General features: G+C 42.5%; 1 non-coding gene across 1 annotated transcript; it reads left to right on the top strand.

The window, feature by feature from the left end:
- The first annotated feature begins 20,449 nt into the window (after positions 1-20,449).
- On the top strand, positions 20,450-20,523 carry Trnat-cgu (transfer RNA threonine (anticodon CGU)). Its single transcript has one exon. It is a non-coding gene; the product is annotated as a tRNA-Thr (tRNA).
- Positions 20,524-22,906: the final 2,383 nt, after the last annotated feature.

The following is a 22,906-nucleotide window of genomic DNA, read 5'->3' as shown; positions in this document are numbered from 1 at the left end:
GATGGATACATTAATGTTATAAAGACAATGTACAGAGGGCACAATTGTAGAATTAGAACACCATTGGGGAACTCTGAATACTTCGAAATAAGACAAGGACTTAAGCAAGGAAGTACTCTATCTCCTGCGCTTTTTAATGTTGTGATGGAGGGAATGAATAGGGCAGTTAAAGATATAGTAAAAGAAAAAGACAAAAGGATGATTTTTGCAGATGATATGGTAATATGGGGTGATAAAGAGGTAGATGTACAGTTACAGCTTGATGCGTGGAAGGAAATAATGAAAACGTATGGATTAAAAATAAATAAAGATAAGAGTGAAGTAATGGTATTTGGAAGAGAGAAAGGAATAAATGGAAATATTACCTTGAATGGAGAACCCCTCAAAGTGGTAGAAAGTTTCACTTATTTAGGGAGTGAAATATCTAGGGATGGAAGAATAACTAACGAAATTAATAGGAGGTTACAGAAGGGAGGCAATTTCTACCAAACAATAAAACATCTGATTTGGAATAATGAGGTTTCAGAAAGAGCAAAATTCCTTATGTAGAAGAATTATTACATCCTTATTGTCACCTATGGTGGAGAAACATGGACAATGACAGAAAGGGACTGGAGCAGACTGCAAGCAGGGGAAATGAAATTTCTCCGAGCAGTTAAGGGAGAAACAAGAATGGACAGAGTAAGGAGTGTAGAGATTAGATAGGACCTCAAACAAGAAAGTATGAGAGAAGACACTGAAAGAATGAGATTAAGATGGTATGGGCATATTATGAGGATGCATGGACAGAGACTCTCCAAAATTATGGAAGAACTAAAGATGGATGGGAAAAGACCTAGAGGACGCCCAAGAACACGGTAGAAAATGGGAGTGAGAATATCTGTGGAAAGGAGAGGTGTGATCTGGCAGCAAGTCGAGGAAGAAAAGTGGTGGGAGGACCGAGCCAAATGGAGAGGACTCGTCAGCACCCAGACCCGGCAGTAGCTGGAGCGGGATTCGGATATAAATAGATAGATAGATATGTAGGGTCAATTTAGAGAACATAGATTCAGAGTACAGAATGCGCGACAATTGTGCTCCAATCACCATACGAGTATATCTTGCTTAGGGTTCACGAGAATAGAATAGTTTAGGCCGAGTACGGAAGCAGGCAGACAGTTGTTTTTCACTTACTCATTTTGGGAATGCAATAGAATAGAAAATCTTTAGTATCTGAACGAAGCACTGTACAAAAACATTCGGGATGTATTTGAAGATGTGGGATGTAAATTCTGCTAAAAGGCTGTTTGTAGGAGCATTGCCATATCAGAATCTCGCGAAAAGCTTGCTAGTAGGTATACTGGTCTGTAGTTGTGTAAAAACCTTCTTCGCCAGCTATGTAAATTGTCTAGTCGTTTTACTTACAATTGTAGTATCTCTTTTCTCTTAGCTCGAGCCTGACCAAAAAAGAAGTTGTATGAAGGAGTGTTGTGGAGTCGGGGGCCATAGAGAAACATATTGGAACTGTTGTAAGAGACAGACATGTTTGTGTGTACATTCTTAGGTACTTCGATTTACGTAAAAGTTGGTTTATCATTGTGAAACTGTATGATCGTTACTTACTTTACTTGCAAGGAAACATCAGCTAGACCTGATAGTTTAAGGAGAAAAAGACCCTTTGCAAGATATTAGCTCCAGCAATAGATCCTGCGCGAAAATTTGGGCCGTAATTATAACAGTACGTAGTTATGACGTTGCTAAAGTACAGCTTTTAAACATGCGCGCTCACCGGCTATTTGTCGCTCGTTCCGCCGCACTGACAGCCCCTTAATGCCCGAGCGCGAAGTAATGAGGAAGAGGTTTGTAAAATACAGTTTCGACTTATCGAGTAACTATTTTTTTGGAAAGAGAATATTCTGATAATTGAATGAAATCTTTTGTTAAAAATCCCCTTTTGTGTTTGTTAAAAGCCACGGCTAAATTTTCTCAGGACGCTATCGCCAGAAATATCATACGTATTCCAATGTGAAGACATCAGTCCTACTCACGATGAAAGTAAAAAAAATCTTCTTTCTTTAATGTTACGCGATAAACCAATTAAACACAATGCTTAATTATTTTTTTCTATGAGGCTTGATGCTCCAAGATAGCTGCCTATGTGCAGTGGCAATGTACATATTTATAGAAATTACTCTTAGTAAAACTGTACCTCCGGCCAAAAATGTATTGGAAAATATTACAAGACGCCGTATTGTATTTATTGAGATTATTCTTTTTAATACCTTTAGCATCAAATGACTATTAGAATAGCTTATATCATTTTTATCATTAATGGCGTCGCTACAACAATGAGCCTATACAAAATGGCCAGGGCAACATTTAATTATTACGTAACTAAATCATGGGCACGAAAGGTACTTGCTACTCACAAAAACACAACTTTTATAAGCAGTAGTTTCATTTGTATTCAAAGTATTACTAGTATTACTACAGATAATTATATTAGTTACAGACCATGAACAATAAGCGTCCGCCAGCTAGAACATCAGAACTCAGAAGACAATGAAACAAAAAACGTTCATCCCTTTCGTACCAAATGACAAAGATACTACAAATTACTATTCTGAGAGCGCATATAGCGTTTCCATTGTTGAGTATCGATAATTTAACTTATACTTCCTTTGCAGGAGGCTATGCTATAGACATTGGTGACATGCGTTGTTAATTGCGTCGAAGTGCCCTGTTTCTAACCTGTAGCTGGCGTCAGGTTTTAACATTTTTATGTTGCAATTCAAAAATTGAAGTGTAATTGAACGGAACGAATGAGTATGTCATTAAAGAAGCAAAATAGCATCATTCAACTATTAACGTCGTTTTAGCTCGTTATTTTCTTTGGATTTTTAAGCTGACACCGATAAAGTAAAGTACATTTGCAACAATTTAACTCTACATCGAAAACCATTAACTTCCTTTCATAATAATTCTTCAGTTGCTTACGTTTATTCATTTGGATTTTGAGACGTGTGTATGGAGATGGAGAATAGAATACGACTACGCTGTTAAAATAATATTCAAGCATATATCCGCGATATGGTTGTATTAAAGTCTCATATTACTTACTATTTTTCGCGCATAACAATATGCATTCTCGAACAAGAGTTCAAAACGTGTTGGGTAGATGTGTCCCTCCCCCCCCCCCCCCCCTCCACTTTCCTCGGCTTTTAACATCCCGCGAATAGGAGCCCTCTGGTAGTCACTCAGCTGCACAGTACTTGGCGCAAATGGCATTAGGCAGCTGCAGTGGGTCCGAGCGAGTGATGAACAACCGGTGGACGTGAAAGTTTAAAAGCTGTACCTTCGGAACGTTATAATTGCATATCACCAGAACTACGGCCCAAAATTACGCTGGGGATCGAGGGCTGCGACTGAGATCTTACACGCGTGCTTTCTCGTCCTTAAAATATGAGCTGAATTTGATGATATTTCCCTGTCAGACTTAGTCACTTGGCTTTTTACTATGGAAAATATGGGAATCCTTATTATTTACGAGTAGTAGTTACCTTTATAAACCAAACTGAACTTTGTAGGAAATTTCTTCGAACTGACACAGCCTCTATCAACTATCATCATCCGAAGATGATGGCGGCGTGTTTATTGCAGTAAGTAAATCGATAAAATCTAGCGAGCTTATCACGGATTCCAAATATGAATCAATCTGGATGAAACTGAGTGTCAAAGAACGGTCAAAATGGTGATCGGATGCTTCTATAGACCAGTGGGTCAGGGTCTGTAGTTGTAGAACGCTTCAGACAGAACTTGCAGAATATCATTAGTAATTTTCCTGATCATGCCGTTGTAATAGGGGGTGACTTCAACTTACCAGGTACAGATTGGGAGTGTTATGCCATCAAAACTGATGTCAGAGACAGGGATTCGTGTGACTTTGTTCTGGATGTCTTGTCCGAAAATTACCTTGATAGTTGGAGAACCGACTGGAGAGGGTAACGTCTTAGACCTCCTGGCAACAAACATACCTCAAATTATATACGTCTACATCTACATGGATACTCTGCAAATCACATTTAAGTGCCTGGCAGAGGGTTCATCGAACCACATTAACAATTCTCTATTATTCCATTCTCGTATAGCGTGCGGAAAAAAGGATCACCTATATCTTTCCGTAAGAGCTCTGATTTTCCTTATTTTATCGTGGTAATCGTTTCTCTGTATGGAGGTTGGTGTCAACAAAATACTTTTCAATTCTGTGGGAGAAAGTTGGTGATTGGAATTTCGAGAGAAGATTTCGTCGCAACGAAAAACGCCTTTCTTTTAATGATGTCCAGCCCAAATCCTGTATCATTTCAGTGAGACTCTCTCCCGTATTTCGCGATAATACGAAACGTGCCGCCCTTCTTTGACTCTTTCGATGTACTCTGTCAGTCCTATCTGGTAAGGATATCACACCGCGCAGCAGTATTCTAAAACAGGACGGAGAAGCGTAGCGTAGGCAGTCTCGGTAGTAGATCTGTTACGTTTTCTAAGTGTCCTGTCAATAAAACGCAGTCTTTGGTTAGCCTTCGCCACAACATTTTCTATGTGTTCCTTCCAATTTAAGTTGTTCCTAATTGTAATTTCTTGGTATTTCGCTGAATTTACGACATATAGATTTGACTGATTTATCGTGTAGCCAAAGTTTAACGAATTCCTTTTATTACTCATGTGTATGACCTCACAGTTTTCGTTATTTAGGGTCAACTGCCAGTTTTCACACCATTCAGATATATTTTCTAAATCGTTTTGCAATATGTTTTGAACTTCTGATGACTTTATTAGTTAATAAACGACAGCTGCTCAGATTGTCTCCCAAATCGTTTACATAGATAAGGAACAGCATAGGGCCTATAACACTACCTTGGGGTAGTTAACGTAGAGGAAGATATCAGTGATCACAAGGCTGTGACAGCATCTATGGCTACGCGTTCTAAGAAAGGTAGGAAGATATATTTGCTCAGCAAGGGTGACAGGATACAAATTTCAGAATACTTAAGCAGTCAGCATCAAATATTCGGCGATGAGGACGAAGATGTGGAGAAAAAATGGAAAAAATTCAAAGGCATCGTTCAATATGCTCTACACAAGTATGTTCCGAGGGAGGTTTTAAGGGATGGGAGAGATCCACCCCTGTTTAATAGCCATGTTAGAAAAGCGCTACGGAAACAAAGAGCACTTCATCTCAGTTTCAAGACAAGTAATAGCGTAGTTGGCAAACGAAAGCTGAACGAAGTGGAAATGAGAGTAAGGAGAGCAATGAGAGAACCGTTAAATGATTTTGAAAGTAAGACGTTGTCAACAGACCTGAGTAAAAACCCTAAGAGATTTTGGTCATATGTAAAATCAGTAAATGGGTCAAAATCATCTACTCATTCTATCACCGGCACCGAAATTGAAGATACCAGAGAGAGGCCGAAATACTGAATTCGGTTTCCGAAGTTGTTTCACCGCGGAAGATCGTAATGCTGTCCATCCTTTCAATGGTCGAGCGAACAACGAAATGGCAGATATTGAGACAAACGATCGCCGAACATGAAAAAGAACTACAATCTCTTAGTAGCGGAAAGGCGTCACGACCAGATGAGATACCTATAATATTCTATAAAGATTTTGCGAAATAACTTGCTCCCCTTCTAGCAGTAATTTACCGCAGATCGCTTGAGCAACGAAAGGTATCTAACGAATGGAAAAGAGGGCAGGTCATTCCATTTTTTAAGAAAGGCAGTATGACAGAACCACACAATTATAGACCTATGTCGTTGACGTCAGCCTGTTGTAGAATTATGTTTTGTGCTCAAGAATTATGACTTTTTTGGAAAATGAACATCTCCTCTGTAAAAATGAACATGTATTTCGCAAACAGAGGTCCTGCGAAACTCAGCTCGCTCTGTTCCTCCATGAGACCCACAGCACAGTGGAAAAAGCTGCTCTCGTTGATGTGTTTCTTGATTTTAGTGAGGCATTTCACACCGTCCCTGCAGTGCCGTTTAAAGAAAAAAATACGAGCTGACGGAGTATCGAAGCAGATAGAACTCAAACGTCGCCCTTAACGGAATAAAATCAATAGATGTAAAGGTAATATCCGGAGTACCATAGGGAAGTGCGATGAGACAGTTGTTGCGTCGGATGCTCTTTAAGGCTATTCGCAGATGATTCAGTTGTCTATACCAAAGTAACAACGCCAGAAGACAGTAAGAATTTGCAGAACGACCTGCAGAGCATTGATGATTGGAGCAGGCTCGGGCAGCAGTTAACGCTGAACGTAAATAAATGTAACGTATTGCGCGTACATAGGAAAAGAAATCCACTTCTGTACAGCTACACTATTGGTGACAAACAGCTGGAGACAGAGTCTGCTGTAAGATATCTAGGCTTGACTATCCAGAGCGGCCGTAAGGGGGATGACCATATAAAACAGATAGTGAGAAAAGCAGACACCAGACTCAGATTCATCGGAAGAATCTTAAGGAAATCTTACTTATCCATGAAAGAAGTGGATTATAAGGCGCTTGTTCGCCCGATTCTTGAGCATTGTTCATCCACCTGGGTTCCTTATCAGGTAGAACTGATAGAGGAGATAGAGATCCAACAAAGAGCGGCGCGTTTCGTCACGGGATTGTTTAGGTGGCGAGAGAGCGTTACGGAGATGCTAAACAAACCCCACTGGCAGACGTTACAAGAGAGCCGTCGTGCGTCACGGAAAGAGTTACTATTGAAATTTCGGAACAGCACTTTTCAGGAGGAATCGGACAACATATTACTTCCCCCCACATACATCTCGCGTACAGACCACGAAGAGAAAATTCGAGAAATTAGAGCCGATACAGTGGCTTACCGACAGTCATTCTTCCCTCGCACTATTCGCTAGTGGAACAGGGTTGGAGGGATCAGATAGTGGTACCGAAAGTACCCTCCGCCACACACCATTAGGTGGGTTGCGGAGTGGTGGATGACATCGGAAGTTCACTGAGGCTTTTTGCAGATGATGCTGTGGTGTATCGAGAGGTTGCAACAATGGAAAATTGTACTGAAATGCAGGAGGATCTGCAGCGAATTGACGCATGGTGCACGGAATGGCAATTGAATCTCAATGTAGCGAAGTGTAATGTGATGCGAATACATAGAAAGATAGGTCCCTTATCATTTAGCTACAAAATAGCAGGTCAGCAACTGGAAGCAGTTAATTCCATAAATTATCTGGGAGTACGCATTAGGAGTGATTTAAAATGGAATGATCATATAAAGTTGATCGTCGGTAAAGCAGATGCCAGACTGAGATTCATTGGAAGAATCCTAAGGAAATGCAATCCGACAACAAAGGAAGTAGGTTACAGTACGCTTGTTCGCCCAATGCTTGAATACTGCTCAGCAGTGTGGGATCCGCACCAGGTAGGGTTGATAGAAGAGATAGAGAAGATCCAACGGAGAGCAGCGCGCTTCGTTACAGGATCATTTAGTAATTGCGAAAGCGTTACGGAGATGATAGATAAACTCCAGTGGAAGACTCTGCAGGAGAGACGCTCAGTAGCTCGGTACGGGCTTTTGTTGAAGTTTCGAGAACATACCTTCACCGAAGAGTCAAGCAGTATATTGCTCCCTCCTACGTATATCTCGCGAAGAGACCATGAGGATAAAATCAGAGAGATTAGAGCCCACACAGAAGCATACCGACAATCCTTCTTTCCACGTACAATACGAGACTGGAATAGAAGGGAGAACCGATAGAGGTACTCAGGGTACCCTCCGCCACACACCGTCAGGTGGCTTGCGGAGTACGGATGTAGATGTAGATGTAGATGTAGATCATGTAGATGTAGAAGAAGAAGACAACAAAGTCAACACACAACCAACTAAGTACAAGATTTTATAAATGTGATGTTGATATGTCATTGGAAATATAATCGCTACTGAAAGAGCATGTCTCAGATACAACAGATCTCCTAGAGAGACTGCCTACACGACGGTTGTCCTTTCTCTTATGGAGTACTGCTGCACGGTATGGGGTCGTTTCCAGATAGAACTGACGGAGAATATCGAAAAAGTTCAAAGAATAGCAACTCGTTTTGTATTATCGCGAAACAGGCGAGAGAATGTCACGGATACGTGTGGTTATCATTAAAACAAAGACGTCTTTGATTGTGGCGGGGTCTTTTCACGAAACTTATGTCAGGAACTTTCTCCTCCGAATGTGAAAGTATTTTGTTGACGCCCACTCAAGTAGCGTAAAATGATTATCACAATAAAATGAAAGAAATCAGATCTCGCTCAGAGAGATTTAATGTGTTTGTTTTTCCTGCGCGCTGTTCCATAGTGGAACGGCACAGAAATGGTGTGAAGGTGGTTCGATTAACACTGCCAGGTACTTCTACAGTTACATATCCATCACTCTGGAAACCACTGTGAAATGCATGGGAGAGAGTAAGACCCACTGCATGAGTTATTAGGACTTTTTCCGTTCCATTAAAGTATGGAGCGCGGGAAAATATTGTTTGAATACCTCTGTGTCTCTTGCAATTAATGTAATCTTATCCTCACGACCACCATGGGAGCGATATGTAGGGGGTTGTAGTATATTCCCAGAGTCATCATTTAAAGCCAGGTCTAGAAAGTTGTTAGTGGACTTTCTCGAGATGGTTTCCACCTATCTTCAAGAGACTGCCAGTATAACCCTTTCAGCATCTCAGTGACACTCTCCTTCGGGTCAAATAAAACTGTGACTATTTGTGCTGTCCTTGTAGTATATACCCAGAGACATCATTTAAAGCCAGATCTCGAAAGTTGTTAGCGGACTTTCTCGAGATGGTTTCCACCTATCTTGAAGAGACTGCCAGTATAGCCCTTTCAGCATCTCAGTGACACTCTCCTTCGGGTCAAATAAAACTGTGACTATTTGTGCTGTCCTTGTAGTATATACCCAGAGTCATCATTTAAAGCCAGGTCTAGAAAGTTGTTAGCGGACTTTCTCGAGATGGTTTCCACCTATCTTCAAGAGACTGCCAGTATAACCCTTTCAGCATCTCAGTGACACTCTCCTTCGGGTCAAATAAAACTGTGACTATTTGTGCTGTCCTTGTAGTATATACCCAGAGACATCATTTAAAGCCAGGTCTCGAAAGTTGTTAGCGGACTTTCTCGAGATGGTTTCCACCTATCTTGAAGAGACTGCCAGTATAGCCCTTTCAGCATCTCAGTGACACTCTCCTTCGGGTCAAATAAAACTGTGACTATTTATGCTGTCCTTGTAGTATATACCCAGAGTCATCATTTAAAGCCAGGTCTAGAAAGTTGTTAGCGGACTTTCTCGAGATGGTTTCCACCTATCTTCAAGAGACTGCCGGTATAACCTTTCAGCATCTCAGTGACACTCTCCTTCGGGTCAAATAAAACTGTGACTATTTGTGCTGTCCTTGTAGTATATACCCAGAGTCATCATTTAAAGCCAGGTCTAGAAAGTTGTTAGCGGACTTTCTCGAGATGGTTTCCACCTATCTTCAAGAGACTGCCAGTATAACCCTATCAGCATCTCAGTGACACTCTCCTTCGGGTGAAATAATACTATGACTATTTGTGCTGTCCTCTGTACACGTTCAATATCCCCTGCCAGTCCTGTTCGGTACGGGTGCCCTATACCTGAGCAAAATTCTAGGATGGGTCACACGAGTGATATTTAAACCACCTCCTTTGTAGGCTGATTACATTTCCCTAGTATTCTACCAGTAAACCGAAGTCTGCTACCTGCTTCACTGTGAATTGCAGAGTATTCATGTAGACGTAAACTTGGTGTAGGATATAATAAACATTTGAAAACCGATAACGAAGCGGAAGTCGGTAAACACAGATGGCAGAAACTAGGAGTCGTATGAATAAAACGGAGAATGCATTTTATACTCGAAATTTCAGAGAACATCCTCAGGTTCACATGAAGAAAGCAATTCGGGGAATATACTTCTCCCGAGAAATTTCTCAGCGTGTGTAAAAGGGAGACTGGGAGTTCCTCAAAACAAAGAACATTCTCTGATTTTGAATGACAAAAAGTAGACGAGTTTGTCACAAGTTGAGAACATTTTCCTTTCTTTGAAGTGAGCTCTTCAGCATAGTTCGAGCTGAGTTAATTCTGTTGACATTAATGCCAAACTTTATGTTGTATGTAAGGCAAAAAAGATATACGTAGCCCGAAGAAATACCGAAAAGAGTAAATGTAGAAGTTCATAATGGTATACCAATTATTTGCCTGACGAACTTCCTTCCTGAAAATTTTGGAAGAAGAGGGGGTGATCTTTCAAATGAAGGGGGTGAAGATCAAAACATTTTTGTTGCTATTTAGCAGATCCAAGCTTTCATACTGATGTACGAGTAGACAACTGTGTCACTGACATTTCCAGATATACATCATCAATTTTTCTCGCAGCATAAATCTTATATATTGTCTTGTTAGAAATAAATGGGCGGATCAGAAAAGTTAATAACTGGTTTATTAAAACGAACCGTATGGGCGACAGCTTACGTACTTGGCGCGCCAGAGGGCCATTACGCGTCGTATTTAACCAAAATTATCTCTCATTAGAAAATTCTGGCAGAGATCCGGTTCGGAGTAGATGAAAATGTCATATAATCTTAAGATTTCTTTGACTTACTGTGTTCACCTAATTGCAATAACGAAATAGTTTCCCTCATGTCGAAAATTCGGTAACAACGCAGGAAAATGCACTTTCGTAAACTGTCGTAATCGTCATGACATTTTGTTGTCAAACGCAAAAGTAAAATCGAAACGTAGTGCAACTCTTGCAGAACACACTGATAGCAGTGCCATATTTGTATACTGAACAGTTTGCCTGTTCAAGCTAGTATCACAGTATATATATGGATGTGTGTATATGTAGATGTGTGTATGTCTGGGTGCTCTTTATCACGGGATAATTATATATTTTTATTTTTATAATTATATATTTTGTGATTTTGGTTTGGGGTGGCGTTAAATGCTGTGGGCTAGCATGAGACTTTTAGTTAACTTATACCGCGATAACACTCGTACGGACATCTACTGCCCCGAAGTATAAACACAGCGCGCGAGTCACCGCCTACTAATAAATAGTTTGAGTCAGCGCTGCTATTTAGAAAAGAAAAAATGCGTATTCTTACGCAAACTGTAATTATTAATATGGGTCTCAGGAGCTACTGCTTATTTATGTACCAAATTACATAAAGATTAACTGAGATATTGCGGAATGTAATGATTTTCAATATTTCTTGTTCATTATTTGCAAGGCCGTTAGGCGGCCAAAATGAAACATAGTGAAGTCATTCAGTGCTGTGAATTTTGATACCTGAAATTAATTTTAACTTCGAAATTAATGAAATATCAAAATTGAGAAATCTCTCGCACTTACATTTAATAACATGAATCGTCAGCGTAAAGGCCGACTAAATCCTTCCAGGGGGGATGAGCTCCCTGCACTACAAAGTTCTGTAAAAACTTTGTTAGTTATAATTAATGGTTGCGATCATGCGAGGTGATAACTAAGCCAATAATACACACTTTCTAATAACAATTTCTATTATATTATGCAATAAGTACGGATAAAACTTACGTTAATTATCAGACAGCACTACAATGGCGGCCTACCGCTAGACGAAACAAAACAGGAGAGATAGTTCAATCAAAGCATTATCTCTTATCTTCATGGCCTATGCTACACAGAGATTATACCAAAAAAAAAACCTGTTTTGTTAATTACATCGATATTTGTGTTTTGATAATAATAACTTACGTTCCTTACTATTTGTTATACATCGCGAACACGTACACAGTCTTGAAATAATTTATAATTTACACGTCTCATAACAAAAACTTCCTTTCCCTTTCTCCAAATGTCCATTTAGGTGAGTGAGATGTAACATTACGCGTATTTTTTATGCCGGACACGGCAGAAGACACAAACCGAGAACGTTATCAAGAAGGAGGGGAGGTAGCGAGAAGGAACTCCCTCGTCCGAGAATGTGCTTCGAATTTTTTATGCATAAACTGAGAACTTTCTCAGAGATTGTTCTTTTACTCTGAGAATTTTCCCCGGAGATTGTTCTTCTTTTTGTTCGTACGACTCGAGCTTGGTCCTGTAGAACACGGCGGTGAGATCATCGGAGGGTTTCAGAGGGCGCAGGGTCGTGTCGTGTTGTGAGGACAGCCGCGGCAGCGGTGACGGACCAGGAGTAGCCTGGCCGCCGCCGCCGCTGGGGGCTGCGAGGCGCAGACGCTCGCCCGCTGGACGTTGACGCGCGCACTGCTCGCCGCCTCGGCTGAAACAAAAGCCTGCAACGCGATGCCGCCTCATAAGGCCGCGCGCGCCCAAGGTCCACCAGTTTTTCAGCTCCCGTCCGCTGCCGCTGCCGCCGCCGTACTGGGAAGCCGCGCCGGCCGGCCCACGTTCAGAGCGAAGCGCAGCGCCGCGTCTTCGGCGCCGTCGTCTGACTGCTGGCTAAGGCGGTCGCACTCCTGAGGCGTAGAGGAGCTGCTACTCGGACAATGAATGGCCGGCACTGCCGACTGAAACTGCGTCTGCCGACTCCACGGACAGACTTGAGAAAAAGACGTACGATGTCCTTGTTCAGATGGAGCAGTGGTACTCTGGCAACAAACTGACTATTAAACTCCAAACATACGGGGTGGTTATAATTAAACTTCCCCTATTTAACACGTAGCAAATGCTTTAAATGGCTCTAAGAACTATGGGCCTTAACATCTGAGGTCATCAGTCCCCTAGAACTTAGAACTACTTAAAACTAATTAACCTAAGGACATGACACACATCCATGCCCTAGGCAGGGTTCGAACCTGCGACCGTAGCAGCAGCGCGGTTCCGAACTGAAGCGCCTAGAACCGCTCGGCCACCGCGGACGGCGTCCGTAAACAGGCCTTTTCAATCTATCCCAGGCATGTTCGATAGCTTTTGTGTCTGGAGAACATGTTGGCCACTCTAGTCGAGCGATGTCGTTCTCCAGAGTTAAGTCATTCACAAGATGTCTACGATGGGGGCGCGAATTATCTTCCATGAACACGAATGCCTCGCTAATATGCTGCCGATATGGTTGCACTGTCGGTCGGAGGATGGCGTTCACGTATCGTTCAGCCGTTACGGCGCCTTCCATGACCACCAGCGGAGTAAGCCGGCCGCACATAATGCCACCCAAAACAGTAGGGAACATCCACCTTGCTGCACTCGCTGGACAGGATGCCTAAGACGTTCAGCCTGACCAGGTTGCCTCCAAACTCGTCGCCGACGATTGTCTGGTTAAAGGCATATGCGACACTCATCGGTGAAGAGAACGTGAGGCCAATCCTGAGAGGTCCATTCGGCATGTTGTTGGGCCCATCTGTACAACGCTACGTGGTGTCGTGGTTGTAACTATGGACGTTGCCATGGACGTCGGGAGTGAAGTTACGCATCATGCAGCCTACTGCACACAGTTTGAGTCGTAACAAGACGTCCTGTGACTGCACGAAAAGCATTATTCAACATGGTGCCGTTGAGGTCAGTGTTCCTCCGAGCCATAATCCGTAGTTAGCGGTCATCAACTGCAGTAGTAGCCCTTGGGCTCTCTGAGCGAGGCATGTCCTCGATGGTTCCTGTCCCTCTGTATCACCTTCTTATCCGAACAACATCGTTTTGGTTCAAGCTTGGGCACTTCCATTGTTGAGAGTCCTTCCTGGCACAAAGTAAAAATGCAGACGCGATCGAACCGCGGTATTGACCGTCTAGGCAAGGTTGAACTACGGACAACACTAGCCGTGTACCTCCTTCCTGGTGGAATGACTGGAACTGATCGCCTGTCGGACCCCCTCCGTCTAAAAGGCGCTGCTCATTCACATTTCTGAACAGTCAAAGGGACTGTGTCTTTGATACAATATCCATAGTCAACGTCTATGTTCAGGGGTTCTTGGAACCAGGGCGATGCAAAACTTTTTTTTGATGTGTGTATTTAATCGACGTAACTGTCAAGCAGCACACAAATAATGCTGTATTCGAAAATTAGGGGATTGTTTTTCCTAGTCATTTGCATTACTTACATTTTTCCACGTGTAGAGTTTACTGCCATTCATCACACCTACTAGAAATTGTATAAACGTCATCGTGTACCGCCGGCCGGAATGGCCGTGCGGTTCTAGGCTCTATAGTCGCAGGTTCAAATCCTGCCTCGGGCATGGATGTGTGTGATTTCCTTAGGTTAGTTAGGCTGAATTAGTTCTAAGTTCTAGGCGACTGATGACCTCAGAAGTTAAGTCGCATAGTGCTCAGAGCCATTTGAACCATCGTGTACCCTCCAACAGTCACTCAACGCCGACACCTTGCCCTACACCACAGCAAACAACCGCAGAGTGCTGCTCACTCTGTCCGCTAGATCATTTATGTATATAGTAAATAATAACGGCCCTATCATACTTCCTTGGGGCACTCCTGACAATACCCTTGTGTCTGAAGAACACTCGCTGTCAGGCCAGCATATTAGGTTCTAGTACTTACGAAGTTCTTCGAGCCATTAATATATATATATATATATGATACTCTGGAACTAGCCGCCGGAGATCGTGTGTCCCTTATACCAAACTACTCAAAATTTAGCTCTGGACAACCTCTGAAAGTTTGTCGGTAGACTTCTGGTTTACTCTGTATGCAATATAAAGCGTTGAATCGTATCACTGTATATTGAACATTTATGGCCTGTTTAAAATTTCAGCATAGCAGATCTAAAATTCATTGAATGAAATTTCATCTACGATTTCGACTATGGCACTAACAGTTTTCTGACCGTCGTTTCAGAAATCTAAAAGTCGTATATCTTTGGCTTTCGAGAGAGGCTTTTCCCGAAGGACGAGTGTTAGCAACGCGCCTCTGGTATGTCCACTGCAGGGACGCCTAGTGGGAACTCCCAAGAACCGTCTATGGGTTGAACCTGTAACCTCCCCCTTACTAATCGGCCTATCCTGATCGATATAAAATATGACCATGGGTCACGTGTATGCCTAATGGATTTTTACCAATTTGGTACCGCTATCTTTCCCGAAGAAATAATAACGATAAGAAGGAGGAAAGTGTACAACAGACCCTTTTGATGGAAAAGTCTACTAAAAATAAAAAGTAATTAAACCGAACAGGGTTATAATTTGAAAAATGAAAGTTATTTTGTGCATTCACTCCCGAACAAGACTGGACAGAAAAGGGGTACCACTGATTTATGAATCCAAAAGTTACACTAATGAACGAAAAGGAAATAAATAACGGTCGCCAGCCCACTAGGGCAATTTACATACAAAATTCCTGTACAAGATGATGGGAAAGAAAAACATGTACTGCTAAACACTGGCGTGTGGCAACAGAATGTCGTCACTTTTCTTTTTTGACACTAATTTTAAGTGAGTATGTAATGATAAAGAAAGCTGAGAAATCACTCTCACCTTATGTTTGTCATGAAATTTAGAAAAAAAAAACAATCGAGTAATAATTTGAAAATGTGCAATTAAGCTGTATGTTAGTATTGAACATCGTTATGTGAACGATGACTTTAAGTGATCTCAACGTAACGTTATCAAAGGAATTTAGAAAAAAAGAAAGGACTTTTTACTTTGCAGTTACTTATTTTGCAAATTGGATTTCATATTATTGTCTGAACAACTGAGCCTTTTTTACTGACTTGAACAGAAAAAAATAATAGAACACGTACAAAACCAAACAGCCATGTGCTCCAAGGTATATGTGAAATAAAGAAAACTTCCACACTCTTACTTTGTATATTTCTTTAGATTTGGATTTTTTCCAGTGATTGATTCTAAAACTTGAAAAATGAAACTACTTTACTTTACACATATACTGAAACCTCTGTTGTACAACACTTAATTGAGAGTAGACTGTGACTAAAATTCTGAAAAGTGAAATAATTCATTAGTAAACTGGCTCTAACTATTCAATTTGTTTCTTACGACTCTCTGTTAGCATATAAGGAAAAAAATAAGGAACAAGGAACCTGCTTGGTAACAATGCCAGAAAACAAAGAGGACACAATCGCCCTGAGTTTAACTGATTATTATTTAAATAAATTTTAACAATCAAATCACATTCAGTTGTGCTGCCTGGCTAGCCGTTAATACTTTCTACCGATGAACAGTCTTACTTCAGTGCTGAGCATGCGACGAAACTCAGAGCCGACGACGAATCTGTGTTGCTGGAACTGCTGCTGTTGTTGAAGACGGTAGCATATTGTGGAGCCTCGGCTAGTTATAGGAAAGGGCAATCGTAATTAATACAGCCTCTTCCGCCCGTCCACTGTCCTTACTCTTGCTACTAGACATCTGGCCGGCGCGCGTACATGATGCCGCCGAAAATGGTACTCTCTACTACGAGAGCGTTTACACCACACTTTCGCACACTACAAGCGCTGGAACCCGTCCCACTGTCTCCGTGCGCTCTGCGCAATAACTCCCTACCCAAAGATTTTACGAAGTGCAAGCACTGCTATTATCGTTGCTAGTCGATGCAAATAACAACTCCTTAGGCTTATTCCCAGAGCTTATAAGTTTCACGGTAAGACACAGATAAAGACTATGAAATGTCAACAGACTTCTACTTAAATTTGCACATACAGTGACATTCGAAGCTAGGAAGGAAATTGTATTGCTTTTATGTGAAAGAATTTATCGTTTATTATGTAATGGATATTATTGTTAGATTATTTTGAACGTGAAAGTGGTCAAGCATTGATTACTTAAATATGTTAAAAGGTGAAATAATGTAGAATAAGCTGTAGCCAATCAGATGGATGGCTTCAGGAAAGGGAACTGCCCTAGTCAGTTGAGGGACGATGTTCGGCCCGCGGGAAAACGCGCGGCAGAGAGGGAGAGTTCTGGTCTACACACCAAAGAGGACAGTTCGGTTGGAGGCACCAAAGGGTACAGTACTTGTGGAGACGCGGAAGCGGACGTTCGGTCTTTAGGCAGCTAGGAAGTGAAACGACTTAAAAAATTTCGCGTTGTGTGGTATCGTCTCTAAGCGGTGAGCAGCCGCGCGCGTGGTGTCAGCTCTTAACTTTTCGTATAATTAACAAGGTGGAGTGTTGAACTTTTAATTCACGATAAGATTGTGATTGATCGAATTGTTTCAAATGGATATGCGCTCGAGTGTAGCAGTAACTCTAAATACGACCAATTTCGCTATTAGTTTGGTTTATGAACAAATATTAATCCAAACGAAATCGCAACTGTGTGGCTTACATCATTCATGGATCGTTAATTTATTTCCCGTTATTATTATTACTGTTATAATATATTATGTTAATTTTATATTTCGGAAACTTGCCATCAGCCAGACAATTTAACCAAAGGGTCACAAGTGTCTAACTTAGGACGTGTAATGCGACACTTGCGGTTCGACCCCTAGGCGAGTTTGATGCAAGACATTTCGACGAAGAGGAACCGCATGCGAACCCGAACATCTTTGGGATGATAGCTCGCAAGCTTTCCAGCCTAGCCTCTCCTGCACAAACGTCTTCATGTCCGAATAATTACTGCAGGCGACGTACACGTTAATTTATTGCTGTAGTCGAGCTTCCGTCACCTGCTACAGTTTTTAACCTGAACAGTTGCCCAATTGGACTCAGTAGCTTTCATTAGCTATCCAGTCTCCCCATACAATCGTCAGCTTCACATTTCCAAAGCTTCTAGTCTCTTCTCGTCTGAACAGATTGTTCCTTACGAGGCTACATTCCAAACTAATATTTCCAAAAAAGACTTTCTGATAGTTAAATTTACATTCGACGTTAATAAAATTATCTTTTTCGGAAACTCTTACCTCTTTATTGCCTCTCAACACAGAGAAACGTTTATAGCCTGGAATATAAACATGGCACGCTACTAACAAATGTTACGTTCTTTTGTGGAAATTAAAATGTATTTGTTTCAGTGGTTTATTCGTTGTAGCTCTTCCGTATCTCCTTACAAATGTTCCCACAAAGTTTCATTGTCCTACGATCGCTCTTTTGCCAAAGGGGATGTGTCAAGTAGCGGAAGTTTAATTATAACTACCCTTTGTTAGACGCTGGACTCATATTCGGCAGGACAGCAGTTCAAATCATTATCCTGTCATCTAAATTTAGATTTCCGATGGTTTCCCCGAATCGCTTAAGACAAATGCCGGGTTCTTCCTTAAATAAGGAGATGGTGAAAATCTTTCCTCTTTCTTTGCTAGTTACAGTTTGTATTCCGGCTCTAATATCTTCGTCGTCGACGGGATGTTAAACATTGCCCTTCCTTTCATACATTCTATCATAGTATTTGTTCGTGGTTGTCAAGACCTGTCTCTGTCAGAGTGAATCTTATGGTTTGACGGCGACAAAGAGCGCTCAGCTACGACTGGTTTACCCTTTTCTTCCGCTCGATAGTTTCCTCTTTACTCCTCCACTTGTTTCTGCGTCGTTCCCCTTGCAGTGCAGGCGTAAGCCTGCCCGTACTAACTGGAATCGCAAGTACTGCTTTTCCCAGATTAACTTTTTGAGCTAATAACAGCTCTCAGGCTTACAAGTAGCGCACAAGAATTGATTCCTTCCATGTTCTGGTCTTGACAGTAATGGATAACAGAAAACACCTCTCACCACATGCTCAGCAGCATATACAGTGATGAGACAAGAAATTATGACCACCACCCACCTTGAGACTGAATGCAGACTGGCAACGTAGCGGAGACGTGATGCGGTAAGGAAAGTATATAAACAGAGAAAAGACGAACAGGCCTTAACTCTAGCGATGATACGGGACAAAAATGCAGAAAACCACTGGTGCGAGCGACTTTGACGAAGGCCAGTGAGAGCTGGTTTCTCAGGATGGGGGAAGATAAGGTTACGATTGTGGACGGGGCCGTAATCTGTTACTCTCGGTTGCACAACTAATACGTAAATTTTATTTAAAGAAATTAAAATATTAAAACAATCTCTTAAAAAACATAAAATTCACAATTTTCGGGCCGAAGGCTACCAACAATATCCTCAAACAACAAACGGCTGAAGGTCTGAATTAGAAGTCAAAAGAACAATTCCAAGTAGCACATATTAAGATGAATACTTCGCTTTAAAACAATCTGTAACACGGCTGAAGGCATTGTTATAAAATAAGTGAAATTATTACTGGACTGAAGGCCACAAACAATTTGAAATAACAAACGGCTGAAGGCCTGAATTGGAAGTCAGGAAAACAATTCTAAATAGCGCACATCTCAACAAATACCTCGCTTTTAAAACAAGTTTGCTTAAAAAACTTATTGTAACACGGCAGAAGGCCTTATTATGAAAGAAATGAAATTATTGATCAACTGAAGGCCACACACAACTCCAAATAGGCGCTACAGTCTGGAACCGCGCGACCGCTACGGTCGCAGGTACGAACCCTGCCTCGGGCATGGATGTGTGTGATGTCCTTAGGTTAGTTAGGTTCAAGTAGTTCTAAGTCCCATAGTGCTCAGGGCCACAAATTCAAATAACAAACGGCTGAAGGCCTTAATTAGATGTCAGAAGAACAATTCCAAATAACACACATTTAAACAAATACCTCGCTTTTAAGAAAAGTTTGCTTTAAAGAAACTTATTGCAACACGGCTGAAGACCTTATCACGAAAGAAGTGAAATTACTGCTCGGCTGAAGGTCACATCAACAATAATTGGAAAAAATTATAATTAATTGAAACCCTCAGCTGCCGAAAGGTGGTGTTGATATACCTCGATGGTGACAGCAGAAAATGTGTGCCCCGACCTGGACTCGAACCCGAGATCTCCTGCTTGCATGGTAGACGCTCTAGCCACCTTTCTTTTCTTTTTTTTTAATCTCATTTTGTTCGTTTTCGTTCGTTGTATCTGCTCTGGGCGGACGTCGAAAGACACCCGTTTCAGTTCGTTGTTGATCCATTAACTCAGCTTTTTAATTAGAGAGGGCAGCTGGCCCTCTGACCGAACACGCTGAGCTACCGTGCCGGCGCCATGTGAACCACCGAGGACACAGATGAATAGCGCGACTGCTCGGTCTTATCCCTTGCACGCTTCCCGTGAGACCCACATTCCCAACTGTCCATAATCTACATACGTAATGTTCGTAACAGATATTTGCCCATCCACTCATTAGTCGATCACACTAAGGTGACGATTCCCGTAAGAGTTAGGACAACCTGTGTGCATTCGCACAGACGAAGGTCACTGGCTGGGTGGCCAATGCGAAAGCGCACAGGTTCCCCTAACTCTTACGGGAATCGTCACCTTAGTGTGCGCGACTAATGAGTGGCTGGGCAAATATCTGTTACGAACATTACGTATGTAGATTGTGGACAGTTGGGAATGTGGATCTCGCGGGAAGCGTGCAAGGGATAAGTCCCTGCAGTCGCGGTATTCATCTGCGTCCTCGGTGGCTCAGATGGCTAGAGCGTCTGCCACGTAAGCGGGAGATCCCGGGTTCGAGTCCCGGTCGGGGCACACATTCAGCTGTCACCATCGAGGTATATCAACAACACCTGTCGGCAGCTGAGGGCTTCAATTAATTATCATTTACTCTAGAGAAGCTGCACAGTCATCAGTGGTGTCTGTTCTTTCGTGAACAGTTACTGTCTTCATATATAATAATTAGAAAATTACTCTTAAAAGAACATAACAATCTAAGGAATCAGGCCATGCGGTTCTCAGCAAGTGTTCCAAGGGTCGGTCTGGGAAGGTAACTCAAACATAAGGTAAGGTGAGACAGGCAGCCAAGAGTTGTACTCACGTAACAGAACGGCAACTCAACTAGGGGCAGCTTAAGCACCGACCGACTGACTAACCAATCCGCCTAACGTCCGATCCTCGGTACAACGATGGAATATTTTTAGGCAAAGACGAAGAGACGGACAGCACTACGTCTTCAGGAAAACACCCAAGGTCGATGGAAACACTAGAACCAAGGTAGACCTGTTGTTGTTGTCTTCAGTCCTGAGACTGGTTTGATGCAGCTCTCCATGCTACTCTATCCTGTGCAAGCTGCTTCATCTCCCAGTACCTACTGCAACCTACATCCTTCTGAATCTGCTTAGTGTATTCATCTCTTGGTCTCCCTCTACGATTTTTACCCTCCACGCTGCCCTCCAATGCTAAATTTGTGATCCCTTGATGCCTCAGAACATGTCCTACCAACCGATCCCTTCTTCTAGTCAAGTTGTGCCACAAACTTCTCTTCTCCCCAATCCTATTCAATACCTCCTCATTAGTTACGTGATCTACCCATCTAATCTTCAGCATTCTTATGTAGCACCACATTTCGAAAGCTTCTATTCTCTTCTTGTCCAAACTAGTTATCGTCCATGTTTCACTTCCATACATGGCTACACTCCAAACAAATACTTTCAGAAACGACTTCCTGATACATAAATCTATATTCGATGTTAACAAATTTCTCTTCTTCAGAAACGCTTTCCTTGCCATTGCCAGTCTACATTTTATATCCTCTCTACTTTGACCATCAAGGTAGACCTACCCCCCCCCCCCAAAAAAAAAAAAAAATGCTGAGTACAATATGAGAGGCTGTCGAACTACACGCCATGTCGGACAGCATCAACACGACGAGTAAAGGTACACTGCCGGAAAAGTATACTAACCTCCAGACTAGGTAACTGGGGCGTGAGCGGCCAAAAGGCAGAAAATACCTCTGGTTGCACTTCACTAATAAGAATAATACTAAATTCGATGATGAATAACAGAGAAAGACGGCTGCAATATTTCACCACCTCGAAGCACTTCACTCGTCGCCGCCAGGCTCAGTAGCTTTGGGGCAACAACCCGACGACCAAAGGCTATATATCCGAATAGTCGAGGCTGCATTAGCAGTTAACCCTTCACTCAAACGTCCGGGGCCCGGTGTGCAACGAAGCCGTCGCTCTCGCAGCCACCCCTCCTCGATCCGGCAGCGGCAGCCCGCCGCCAGCGGCCCCGCCTTGCCCTCGCGCTGCACGGACCTGCTCTCTGCTGCGCCCCAGCCGAACTGATCTCCGTTCGCAACATTCCACTCTACACAACGAGACCCGGAAATACTAGCGGGCGCTCCAAAGATAGTACCACAGTACTCATATCGATAAGCGCTACTGCTGCCACTCACGGGTAGGCAAGCCAGCAACTTAGCTACGCCAGTAAATCGAATAAGAAACGAGATGCCATGACCGCAATGACAAGATGCCAAGCAGTCAACGGCATGAACATGAGCCACGCACGGCTCAGACACATTGTTGTGGAGTGGCGCCGGCAAATGAACGTTTCGGAAACGGAGAATCTGGTTGGCTGTCGGCGTGCTTCTGTTGTGGGCATCTGCGGGCATTACACGGCGAACCCACGAGTGGGCGGCAAGGTGTAGTACGTCCACACCTCACCGCAGAGCGTGCAGGTCGGAGGCGTCCTGGCTCTGAAAAGCAGGACTGGCGGCGACCTGATGGCGTGTGGCGGGGCCGGTTCGTTCTTTGTACCTCCTACTCCACAATCCACCCACCGCGATAGGCTTCTTGCTGTCCGTGCCATTCACTCCGTGTTTATAGCTACTGGTTCAGCCTACAATAGCAGCGTTGAAGGAAAATCGACTAAATAAGTACCAAACAAACGCTGCATAACTTGTTCTTCGTGGTAACATCTGTAAGTTCGTAAAAATTTCGGATGTGCGGGAGTCTCAATAACTTGCTTAAAAGGTTTAAAATTCAACACACGTTATAAATGGCTGTCAAGCACGTATTCACTGTCGAAACTATTATTGAAGCAAGTCAGTTACTGTGTTTACTACAAAGTTCCACATGAAAGCCGCCAGAAATTTTGCAGTCCGACACCTACAATTTTTACGCTCTATACA

This window comes from Schistocerca gregaria, chromosome 6, assembly GCF_023897955.1.
Source record: "Schistocerca gregaria isolate iqSchGreg1 chromosome 6, iqSchGreg1.2, whole genome shotgun sequence".
NCBI classification, from domain to species: domain Eukaryota; kingdom Metazoa; phylum Arthropoda; class Insecta; order Orthoptera; family Acrididae; genus Schistocerca; species Schistocerca gregaria.
Note: the sequence above shows the minus strand (reverse complement) of the source record. Positions and strands in the feature narration are given on the sequence as shown.